Below are 12,754 nucleotides of genomic sequence, written 5' to 3' on the forward strand. Positions count from 1 at the left end.
AAAGTTTGATCAATGAGGTCAGGAATCCAGATAAAATCCTAGCAGAAACTGTCATGACTTGAATGCTCATTGTTTCATTGTGGGGCCACCAGACAAGTCAGCAACTTTACTGGTTGGTTACTTTGGTTACTTTAAAGAGCATCATGTCTTGGTCCATTGTTTGGGAATTAAATATAGTTCTAATGGGAGCAGTATTCCATGTGGTAATTAAGTCCTCAAACTAAGCTTTCAATGCCTATTTAAGCCATCATGTACTCAAACCCTACTTCTGAGGGTTGTTTTGGTGAATGGAAAAGGGAGGAAAGGAACTAAACTTCTCTTGAACTTCTTGGTACGAAGTCATTCTGAACCATCTGAAGAGGGCACTGTTACCTGGCAATTCTTTCCTTTTCTTTCTTTAGCTCTTTCCCAGCTTTCCCTCCCAGGAGTTGTCCTGAAAGAGAAGCCTACACATAGCTACATGCCGAGCCATCCGACACCCTATTAGGGTTTCTCCCTCAGTCTCAGATTCTTAGAATGGACACTGTCTGCCCAACTCAGTAACACAAATGTGGGACCAGCCAGTCTCATTATCACCTGACTGGAAGACCTGTTCTAAAGGTTAGTTAATGCAAGAAAAATCTGTTAACCTAAAATAACAAAGGGAAGATTCTAGGGCTTGTCATTTAAACACATGCATATTTCACAGATCATTAGATAACCTATCTAGGTTATCTAATGTCTTCCTCTGTCCTCTGAGATGTGACCCCATAGGATTGTATAAATGAATGAGGGTAGCTCATTAAAAAAAATGGCAAAAGAACAAATCAAATTTCAAGATTTGCAATGAACAAAAATGAATTTAAAGTCAAAAGTGCACTGAATATTGATTGTCCCTGGAAACAGTCATGAGTGCTGCATCACGTGACTTCACTACAGCCTTGGTTCTAAGCATAAAACATGCCCAATTTGCATGGCCCAGTCAGTGGTGACATCACTCAGTTCAAGACAGTGCTGTTCCAAATACTGCAGTACAGAATTTGAAATTATCATACATTAAGGATTGCAGTGTTTTTACTACATGTGCAAAGGCTTTTTTACTGTCTACTAAACATAATTATTTAATTGTAAAAAAAAGCCAGACTTCTGTTCTCCACACCCATTCCTCAGCATGCAAATATCAAACTAGTATGTTTTGTATTCTATTGCATTAAAATATTTGATTTAAAATTTCCTGTTTAGATTGCATAAAAATTGTTGATTAAAATTTGGGTTGATATTAGGACAGAATTTCTAGCACTTTCTGAAATGTTCCTAAATATATTTCTATAAAACACATTCAAAGTATTCTCCAGTACCCTTCTCTTGGTATCAACCACCTGAGATTTCTCCTACTCTCTGTGGTTTCTCTAACTCTGAAATTACAAAAGCCCTTTATTTAAAAGAAAAAAGGAATTGCTGGCAGCTGGAAAGAAGGCTCAGAGACCCGGATGCTCTTCGAGAGGACTCAGGTTTGGTTCCCAGTATTCCATATGGTGGCTCACAAACGTTCGTAACTCCAGTTCTAGGTTATCTAAAGTCTGTGGGTATTGCACACAAGTGATACATAGTCATACATGCAGGGCAAAGCACCTACACATATAAAAATAAATTAACTAAAAAACTGTATGTGTTTCCTTGGCTTTTTGTATCAGTAACAGAACGTCAGCCAGAAGGAAAAGAAGTCAAAGAAGGCTTTTATGGTGCCTATAGACAATCACTGGTAATTGGCAACTCCCCTGAAAACAAGAGAACAATAGTAGAATGTCTGTTACAGAAATATGAACTTATTTATTTTCCAAAATATTTAATTGGCCAAAGATACTAGATATATTCACACCAAGTAACAGAGGCTAGCTCATCCTACCTCATGTACATTGACCACTGAAAACTTCGAGGCCCACATGAATGTACCTGTTTCTCTGCAAACCACTTTCCCATCTCCAGAATCAAAGGCAGTGCTCTGAGTAAAATGTCTTCTGTGATGTCCCATTAAAAACCCATTGTTGATCTCCAATGGTGAAAAGAATCTGATATAAACATCTGTTGATCTGCCCTTAGATTCTTCACCTTAAGGATGGAAAGACAGGGAAATAGCACTTAGTCTTATAACTTTAGCCTGTCTGCATGTAACCTGACAATTCTTTGACTAAAGCCAATGGTATATTGGAATACGGCATGATTATGACTCCCACCACAGATGGGAAATGGAGGACACATTCTGCCACTCTCTAGTCAGAACTCAACAAGAATGCTGAAGTTCAACATCTTGAGAGGCTAAAGATTTCCCATAGAAAGCAAGGGCAGAACAGGCTGAGAGGACAAATGGAGCAAAGTCCTTGCCCCTGGATCAGGAGCTTGGGTGGACCTGTCAACACTGTCATACCCGAGTCACAGGCCACACATAGAAGTCAGGAAGGATCCAGGGAAGGCTGAGATGCTTGTGTGATACAACACTTCAGAGAGACACAAGGTGAGGCCCCAGAGACAGAATCCATGCCAGGAGATCTTTTACATTTTTGAGAACATTCCAGAATCTGATTTCTCTAGTGATGAAGGGCTTTTCCCATCTCTATCTACATCTTCCATAAATCTCAGAATCTCTCTCTTATGAAAACTTTAACGTGTTATAAATAACTGAAGGCTGGAGAGATAGTCCAGTAATGTATTAATCAGAGTTCTCTAGAGTAACAAAACTTATAGAATGAATGTGTGTGTGTGTGTGTGTGTGTGTGTGAGAGAGAGAGAGAGAGAGAGAGAGAGAGAGAGAGAGAGAGAGAGAGAGAGAGATTTATTTGAATTATTTACTAGGTGCAGTTTAGATAATCCAACAATGACAAGCTAAATGGAAAGTTCAAGGATGTAGACTTGCTCAGTCCATAATCCTAGACACCTCAGCTGGTCTTTAGGACATGCTGGAAACCTGAAGAAGTGGGCTCTAATACCAATGACAAAATGGACTTGGTAGGCGAGAGCAAGGAGGCAAAGAACAAAAGCTTCCTTCCTCCCTGTCATCACATAAGCTTCCAGCAGAAGGTATATCTCAGATTAGAGGTGTGCCCTCCACTTTTGGGATTTAGTTAATTCCAGATGCAGTCAAGTTGACAACCATCACAAGTGGTTTAAAGCATGTATTACTCTCGTGAAGAAACTGAGTTCAGTTTGCAGCACCTACATCAGGCAACTCAGCCATCTGTAACTCCAGTCCAGGGGAACCGATATCCCCCTCTGGCCTTTACAGACAGCACTCACATGCACATACCCATACCCAGACAAGCACATGTGTATATGGTTGAAAAATAGACAACAGAAACAAACATTTAAATGTGTCATTAAGTGTGTAAGGTCACTCTGATATCTTTTGTTGTCCTTTCAGTATTTATGAAACCTATGGAAAATTCCAACCTCTCTCACTGAAATAAGAGGAGCTAAGAGATGAGAGTTCTCAAGAGCCTGATGAGGAATTGCCATGACAACAGTGAGACACTGGAGGAAAGCATTGGTTAATGGTAGGCCTCCTGACAGATCCGACCTTGTTGCTACCAGAGCTATTTGACAAAGAAAGTGCTTTCTGGTGTGAAGTAAAAAGACTGGGGTAAGAGATGTTTAAACTACAGCTCTACTGATTCTGAACAGAACTAAAATAAATCTTACAAAGTCATTCAGAAAAAACAAAGAATTTGGCATTAACCTTCAACAAATAGTATGGGGGTACATGTGATTACTCAGAACACTCAAAAACAAAAGGAAGGGGTGAAGGCAGAGAACGAGGGAAGAGAGAGGAAAAATGGACCAATGGATCACCTCCAAAAAATTCTGAGAGTGAGACTAAATATTACTTGTTCCATGATTTTCAACGTATTTAAATAAACTAAGATTACGGAGTCCCTGCTATATATAGGGCTGTCTTTGAGGTATATATATACAGTGTGTCCACTCAGTGCTAAGGGCAATGTTTTCTAGTTGATAGGAATTTAAAGTCTCTCTTCATTTTGGAATCTATAAGAAAACATTATGTTAGTAAGTAAAAACTTTGTCTTTCCTTTGATGTGCTTTGTAACTTGATGTGGAGCAAAGTCATATTTACATTTGTAGGGGCAACTGTGGGACCCTCTGTGTTTTTGAGGTTACTACAATGTGAATAATTGGTCTGTGGAAAGTTTGCTTCTTTACAACGACATCAAACAAAGTGTGGCTCATTCCAGCCTGAAGCTAGATCTGGAGAAAGCAGTGTGCCCTTCTGAGGTAGCCCTTTGGAGAGCCTTTCCACTACACAGATGGTGCAGTCTAGGCTGTCACATTCTATGGTAATTACTGGTCCTGTTGTTGCTGGCTTTATTTACTCATTCTGTCTAGACTTCCATTTTTGGAGCCTTTAGTGACTCATTTTTCAACAAAATGCAAGTCACTTCACTTTGCTTGGCTTTAAGCTCTAGATAACCTAATATTTAATGTGCTCTGAGTAATGTTATATGTACCTCATCGAAAAATCAGTCTACAGACATCCAAGAATATCAGACCATAATCTCATATTAATCCTCTTATTGAAATCTCAATTTTGTAAAATCTCATATCCGAAACCTTAATCTGAACAGCAATGTTAACCTGAGTATCTTTAACAATGTTTTTCTATATTTTATTTGGTTGGAAATAACTCAATATGAAAAACGTAATTTCATATTTGTTTGAGTTTTGAGTTGTTCAATTTGGCAGCTGTCCATTCCTTCAAACCTAATGCTTTCACTTAAAAGTCCTTCTGGTCAAATTGTAAAGTCTGGGTGTCTGGGTCAGAGAAAGGGGCTAGCCAGTACGAAATCTGGGAAACTGTATCCAGTAGCAGCTGACTCTAACTGAATAAGCACAACATTGATGCATGTAAACAAAAGTATGCAGGTAGAGGGTTGAGCTTCTCTAGGTCTCATAGGACAAGGGTCTTTCCTTTTGCTGCCTGCAGATGGTCAGTTCTAACTAGAAATAGAGGTATGGAATAATGTGGAATAGTCTTATCACTGGTTTTCTTTTTTTATTGAATATTATTTTTTTATTTACATTTCAAATGTTATCTCCTATCCCAGTTTCTAGTCCATAAATCCCCTATCCCATTCTCCCTCCCCCTGCTTCTATGAGGGTGCTCCCCCATCCACCCATTCATCCCTTCTTGCCTCCCTGCTCTGACATTCCTCTACACTGGGAAATCAAGTCTTGGCAGGACCAAGGGCTTCTCCTCCCATTGGTGTCCAACAAGGCCATCCCCTGCTAAATATGCAGCTGGAGCCATGGCTCTGTCCATGTGTATTCTTTGGATGGTTTAGTCCCAGTGAACTCTGGTTGGTTGGTATTGTTCTTATGGGGTTGCAAACCCCTTCAGCTTCTTCAGTCCTTTCTCTAACTCCTCCACTGGGGACCCTGTTCTCAGTTCAATGGTTGGTTGTGAGCATTCGCCTCTGTATTTGTCATGCTCTGGCTGAGCCTCTCAGGAGACAGCTATATTAGCCTCCTGACAGTATGAACTTCTTGGCATCAGCAATATTGTCTCAGTTTGGTGGCTGTATACAGGCTGGATTCCCAGGTGGGGCAGTCTCTGAATGGACTTTCCTTCAGACTCTGCTCCGAACTGTGTCTCCATATTTCCTCCTGTGAATATTTTTGTTCCCTCTTCTAAAAAGGACTGAAGCGGCCCCACTTTGGTCATTCTTCTTCTTGAGCTTCATGTGGTCTGTGGATTGTATCTTAGATTCTGAGCTTTTGGGCTGAATTCACTTATCAGTGAGTGCATACCACATGTGGATTTTTATTTATTTATTTATTTATTTATTTATTTATTTATTTATTTATTTATTTTGTGATTGGGTTACCTCACTCAGGGTTTTTCTAATGGTATATCTCTATCCTTGTACTGTGTTCTCATGAGAATGGCCTTTACCTCATTGAGGTACAATGTTCTCAGACAAGTAAGGTAGAACATGAGAAAACATTTTCTGTGGTAATTCAGAAATTTGACCTTTCTTCAAGACCCTCTTTGTGCTAATTCTAAAGGTTTGAAACAGGTATGCCCATATTTCCACATACTTCTATACTGTATGCCACTCTCTCAGGACTATTTTCTTTTATCTAACACCTTTTTTTTTTAAATGGGCAGTGCTTTATTTTTCTTTACAATTTAATAAATACTTCTTGATGATTGAACATGGGCTAAGGCTGCTTGATATTTCAGAAAGATCACAGCGATGGTGTTTTCCTGACAGTGTGTAGTCTTTGGTAGTGATTTGTATGACATCACCGTAGAACCAACAAGACTGCATTTATGTACCCATCTTTTTCAGGATTGTTGGTAACTTGGGCATACCTTCCCCAAATAACCTTTCTCTTTGTGTCATAAGGCGCAGCTCCCTCACATTCACTTAAGTAACTGTACCTTTGGTGATCACACCCAGGGTTGCATATAATGGGGATGAGGGATTCCTTTTCACACCAAGTGTAAGCAGGCAAAAGGTAGCCTTCAGCTCAGGGTGTGTGACATGGGCTTTTTTGAGTCGTAGACCCTCTGGCCTAATGAACCTTTCATATTTAGGTGGTTTTCTGGTAAAACCATCACCAACAAAGCAGACTTTAGTAACCATTCTCTTCAACACCTTTTTTTTTTTTATTTTTCCTGTTCAAATAACTTTCAATATTTCTGTTTCTTCTTGGGCACAAACTTTGGGTAGAGGGACCTCCTATGTCCCCCCACACCCCCCCCTACACACACTATTCTTTTGGTTTTTGCTTAATCATGTTGGAAAGTACTTTTGCTCTTGACTGCCAGTCTATGCAGCAGATAGGCAGGGACTGCTGCTCCCTGTGAAGGCCTCTCACCATCCTTCTGCTTGGTGTTTCTCTTTTCATGCTAGTCTTTTTCATTTGTATTTTCTCCATGTGGCACTGTTTATAGTAGAACTTAGCCTTCAGGCCAATCTTTCTCTCTTTCTTTCTTTCTTCTTCTTCTTCTTCTTTTTTTTTTTTTTTTTTTGCCTTCTTTGATTGTTCATGGCCTCTTGACCTTCTTTCTTTTGGTAGTGCAAACAATATCCATATCATTTGCAGTGCAATTCAATATATTCATTTTGTGGCATGATAACAGCTGTGGAGCAGCCATCTGTGACCTCTGGGGTTCCAAAATCATCTTAATTTCTGGGTGTCACTGGCCCATGAGCCTGCTTTGTTCACGCTGGAACAGGAAAGCAACATTGTCATTTTTTAAAATTGACTTGTTAATCTCTTTTTTATCATCTTTTCTTTTAATAAAAGTTTGTTGAGAGTTTGTAAGTCAACAATCACTCTTGGACCAAATAGGGAGTTTTAACCAGAACAAGATCCTTGTTTCAGAGATTCTATGGACTTGGGGATAGTAATTCAGCTGTTGACAAGAGCTACAAATCTCACAGCATTTCTTCCTTTAGTCACATAATGGAGGCATGACTAGTCCTACTTTATAGCATGTTAACACTCTTCTCATTCTATTGGCTTTAAAATCTCATATCTCAATTGCTTTTATTTTTGCAGGGTCTGTTTAATATTTTCTGCTAGCACACAACTACTTGGTCACTGCTCATGATTACTTTTGTCATGTGGGGGACTATCTGGGTTATTATAGCTTTCCATTTTCAACAATCAGGGAAACCTTAGTTTTTAAGCAAAACACTGAGTAATTCTGCAAAGAAGTCACACTTCTGATGAGGAACCACAGTTAATAACTCTAAGCAAACTTATTCTATTTTCCTGACGAACAGGCAGGGGAAACAAAGCTTTTAAATTTATTAGAGATGAATTGTTTGAGCAACCAGCATCTTCTCCCTGGTCCCTGCTGAGCTTTCTACCCATGAATTATACAGGCAATTTGAGTCCAGAAGGTAGAGGAAGTCTTCAATTGCCAGTGCTCTCTACATCCCCATAACGCAGATGAGTTGATAAGGAGGCTGTTCACTGTATCAGTGCTTTGCAATGTGAAACTTGGGGTTGTTTTCCACAAATGCTAACTCCCATCCCCTTTTAAATTGAATATTTTCCTCCTTGCTCTACCTTGCTTTGCCTCCAATAAGTGTTGGAAGATGGCCACCAATGTTCTCCTCTGATAAAGTGGCAGACTAGGAATTATTACTTGGTGCAAGGAGCCTTAGTTTAGAATCTATAGCTATCTCTCTATGTCTATCTCTAGCTCTGTCTAATCTATATCTATATAATACAGATATAGTCTATAATTCTCTTCCTCCTTGCTTAGTTGAATGTCCTTAGACTAATAAATTAACCTCTGTGAGTGTATCTTCCACTTATTTGCCAGACTCTGTTGAAGATGGAGACTGTGATGAATGTCAGGTCTTGTAGGAACTCATTTGTATTTTTAACTGCCCTTTTTTGTTGTGGTTGTTGTTGTTGCTGTCATTATTACCTTGTATGTTAGATTTTTGTCAACTTGATACTACATAGTGTCATTGGGAAAGAGGGAACCTCTTTGAGAAAATGTTTCCATTAGATTGGCCTATAGAAAACTCTGTTCATCCTTTTCTTTATTAACGATAGGTCCAGATGGGCCCAGCTCACTGTGAACGGGGCCTCGACTGGGGAGATGTATAAGCAAAACTGGATGAGCTAGCCATGGAGAGCAAGCCAGTAAGCAGAGTTCCTCCACAGTCTCTGCTTCAGTTCCTACAGCCAGGCTCTGGCCTGAGTTCCTTCCTTGATATCTCTCCGTTGTGTGCTGTGATATCATAGTAAAAGTCAAATAAACCCTTTTCTCTCCATGTTGATTTTGGTGCTGGTATTTTAATCACAGCAATAGAAATAAGTTAGGATCCCACAGATGACTTTACTGTGTTAGGGGAGTATATACTATGTTCCAGCCATTCTCTTCCCTTTGATATAGTCCATCTAACACAGAAGGTTATAAAGTCATCGTGCATTGCTGTGATATACTCCTGATGCTATAAGAGCAGTGTACCAGACAGTACAACTCTTCAGCTTGTACCCCAAAATATAGAAAACAGAGAACAGCACTGTGGTCAGCATGTAACTTCCATGAAACAAGTTAGAACCACTGTATGTTCACCAAGAGTTGCTTACAACTATAAAATAGAAGCCTTGTTTCTAGTGCATGGGGGCCTCTGGGGCATGTGAAGGGTAATGTTTTCAACTATGAACCTGGTGTTTCCTGCAAGCTTTATATACATTATAAAGTACATATTTTAGGGCCTAAAGGATACCACTATGGTCCTCAAGGATAGGTATCACATTGGTTTTATTTCTTATCACTCTACCTCCCCCCCCACACACTAAAGTCCATCTTATGTTTATAGAGAGCGTCTAACTGGAGCAACTTCAAGTACAAAAAGAGAGTTAATATTACAATTCTCATAACCAGTTGTTGAAGGAACAATGCCTTTGGTACAGAAAAAAAGTTAGACATGGGTTTGATGAATATAATAGAGGCAGAAAAGAGTGCCGCTCCTCAAGTTCTAAGAGTTGTGTAGATTCATACTTGTTCTTTCATGAGACGTAATGATACTTCACAGGTAGGTTTAACTCCAAGAAAATATAAATCACACAGAAAGAAAAAAATGCTCCAAGATCCCAGTATAGCAAGCTGGAACAAGGTCAAGGCAGAGGATGCCCAGAGAGGATCCTGCTGATCACGGTACACCTCTACTGGTTACATGGTACTTCAGGGCTCAGGTCAGGGACAGGAGACCATCGTGGGCGAGATCGAGGAAAACTGCAGAACCAAGAGACAGATAGAGAAAATTAAGGATTCTTTTAGGAAAAGGTGAGTCATTCTTTCTGACTGGAGAAAAACGTTCAAGAAATCCATGGAAACAAGATTGTAGCTCTCAGGGTGGGATCTGAATCAGAGAGACACCTTGCAAAAAGACTTCTGGGAAAGATGTCCACCATCTTTAACAGAGAACACTGGCTAGAATTACATCCATCCAACTCCTACATAAATAGTAGAGTCATATGTTGTAGTTATAAACAAGATATAGAAGAGCAAGACATTTTGCATATGATCGTGGTCAAGATATATGAGTCACTCTCTCTTTTCTTCTCTCTGTGTGTACACCCTTTCTCTCTTGCTCTCTCCCTCCACTCCCTTACTTCCCCATGGCGACTTCCCTGGCCTTGGTCCTTGGGGCCAGTGAACTTACCTACCTGAGACCACTTCCCAATAAACCAATCTTCCATTCCCCCACAAAAGCAGTCTCAGTGTCAAAATGAAAGATCAATAGATATTCAATACCATTGAGAATTAAAGGGGGCCTCTTAGCCAGCCAGGGACCTTAGTAAATTTCTGGAATGAATGCAAAGTTCATGGGAATACATTTGTGGATGACAAAAAAAAAGTCCTCCCTCCACACCAAAAGGAAATTCAAAACTCCATACTGGGAACTGGGAGGAGAGGACATGAAAGAGAAAAATCAAGGCAAAACCTTGTAATAGTTAGGTATTTAATCTACAAAATAACTGGGCTTCTGAGTATCTCAGAGTGTCAACTCTGCCGGTATATCTCATGGTCCTACTAGGAGTTGAATTTACCTCCAGGCTGAGGCTAAAACAATTCTCAAAAGTCCTAATTCACTAAGACGAGGTTAGGGTAACAGTCATGGGGTCAAAGCTTTGGCATTTGGGTAGACTAGGAAATAACTCTGACAACTTTGACAGCATGAAAGCAATTGAGCCAATCTCGGGATCAATGGGCAAAGCCATAGTTCTTCTCCTAATGGGCATCTGTAGATACTGTCCAAAGGTGATCAAAGAGCCTTGAACAAATTGTTTACAACTGCAAAGGTAAACCACACAAGTTCCAGAATCTATACTGTAACTCACAAGAACAGAGAAGTGGGAAGTAAAGAAGAATGAATTCTTTATCTTTAGCCATTGCTTTTCAGAGTACACAAGAAATATTGTTGGAGTCATATGATATAGATGCATTGAAGATGCCCCTGAAAGAGACAACAAACCAATCCCTACGCAAAGGGATATGGCTAAGACAATGGACCACATGATAATGGAAAGACATTTTGAAATTTGAGAACTTCTACTCAGCCTGAATGTCTTAAACTATGAATACTTAATAACTGTCAAAATTTCAAAATGTGGAACATTTGGATTGGACACCTCTGTCCAAATGATAAAGATTACTAGGATTTCTTGACTGACTAAGGACTCTTAAGATAATTACAAATGAGCAAGTGAGATTGCTCAGAAACTAAGGGTGCTTGTCACCAAGAATAATTAGCTGAGCACCATCCATAGAATCCAAATGGTAGAAAGACAGAAGCATCTCTTACAGACTGTCCTCTGATCTCCACACTTGCAGCATGGCAAATGTGAGTGTGCATTCTCATGAATGAATGAATGAATGAATGAATGAATAAGTGAGTGAGTGACTGTATGTAAAGGACTTTTTGTTTTGTTTTGCTTTGCTTTTTAAGACAACTCCATGTATCATCAGTTTAACCTAAAGTAAATTTTCTCCTTTGTATATGTCCTGGCACTTGACTTTTTTATTTTATCACTTCTGTGACACAATTTTCTTTGTTAGAAATGACAATTTAAAATGTTTTTTGTTTGTTTGGTTTTTTTTTACTGTGTCAGCTTTAAATTGGGGCTTACAGATGTCAATTCAATTAGCAGTATGTAAGTTTGCAGTTCCCGAGAACAACTTGCATTGATACATCATCACTTGCCAAAGCTGTAGATACTGCTGGAGAAGTCCCAAATGACCAAAAAAAGAAAATAACGAATATTTGGGGTTAAACATATAGATGTATTTAAAAATGATTGGAACTGGTACAAGAAATTTTAAAAATAGACTAATTTACACACACATAATTACTTCAATTTCTCTAGCTGGGTTAATTGTGTACAGACATTTGCATAAAAGGAACAGGAGGAAAGATTTCAATGAAACTATTTCCCTAATAAAATTTCAAGTAGACAGATGTTTGCCCCAAGGAGCCATTCAGACAACAGAACTTACGGTAAAAACACACGAGTTCCAAAAGAGCATCTTCAGCCACAGAATTTTTATTACTTCGAGATGCATTCATTCTCCATTTGAATTTGGAATACATGGTGAGTTGGTTAACTCACTTTTTTCCATTGATAAATATTCCACCAGAAAGATCTGGAAAACTTGCAATGTTTACCTTGAAAATTCTCCTGGGGATATTACAGCTTTTAAAACGTTAATTTATACAGATATGAACGGCTCAATTAGGCTCACACTCTGAACAGTGTTCTCTCTCTCAAGAGCTGCCTACCGTCTGTTAAGTCAACTATTTCCAGTTCCCATCGTACATCATTTTAGCTGTAGAGATTGAAAATCCCAGTCACTCATAAAGATCATCTGCCCTACCCTCCCTCCTAAGTTCATCTGGGTCATCATTTTCTCCCATCTTCTTTTTTAATCACCAGATTTGAAAGGAACTTCAAAAGAAGGAAAAAAATGCCTAAACAATTCCTTTTGCAGGCTGGTGATTTTGGAACAATGACTACCTTGCTCTGTTGGTCTAGAAGGCTCTGTTTTCTTGCTCTCTAAAACAGCAACTGGTGGAAGAGAAAACTCAGAAGCCTGGAAGGCTGAAGGAAGTTTTCATTTTCTAGATTTATGTCCGGAGTCATCTCATACGGTCAGTCATTTTGATTCTGGAAGAGCAGGCTATGGTAGAGAAATCAGAAGCTCTAATGCCTAATAACCACAGCA

The sequence above is a fragment of the Rattus rattus genome, chromosome 3 (assembly GCF_011064425.1).
Source record: "Rattus rattus isolate New Zealand chromosome 3, Rrattus_CSIRO_v1, whole genome shotgun sequence".
Lineage (NCBI taxonomy): Eukaryota > Metazoa > Chordata > Mammalia > Rodentia > Muridae > Rattus > Rattus rattus.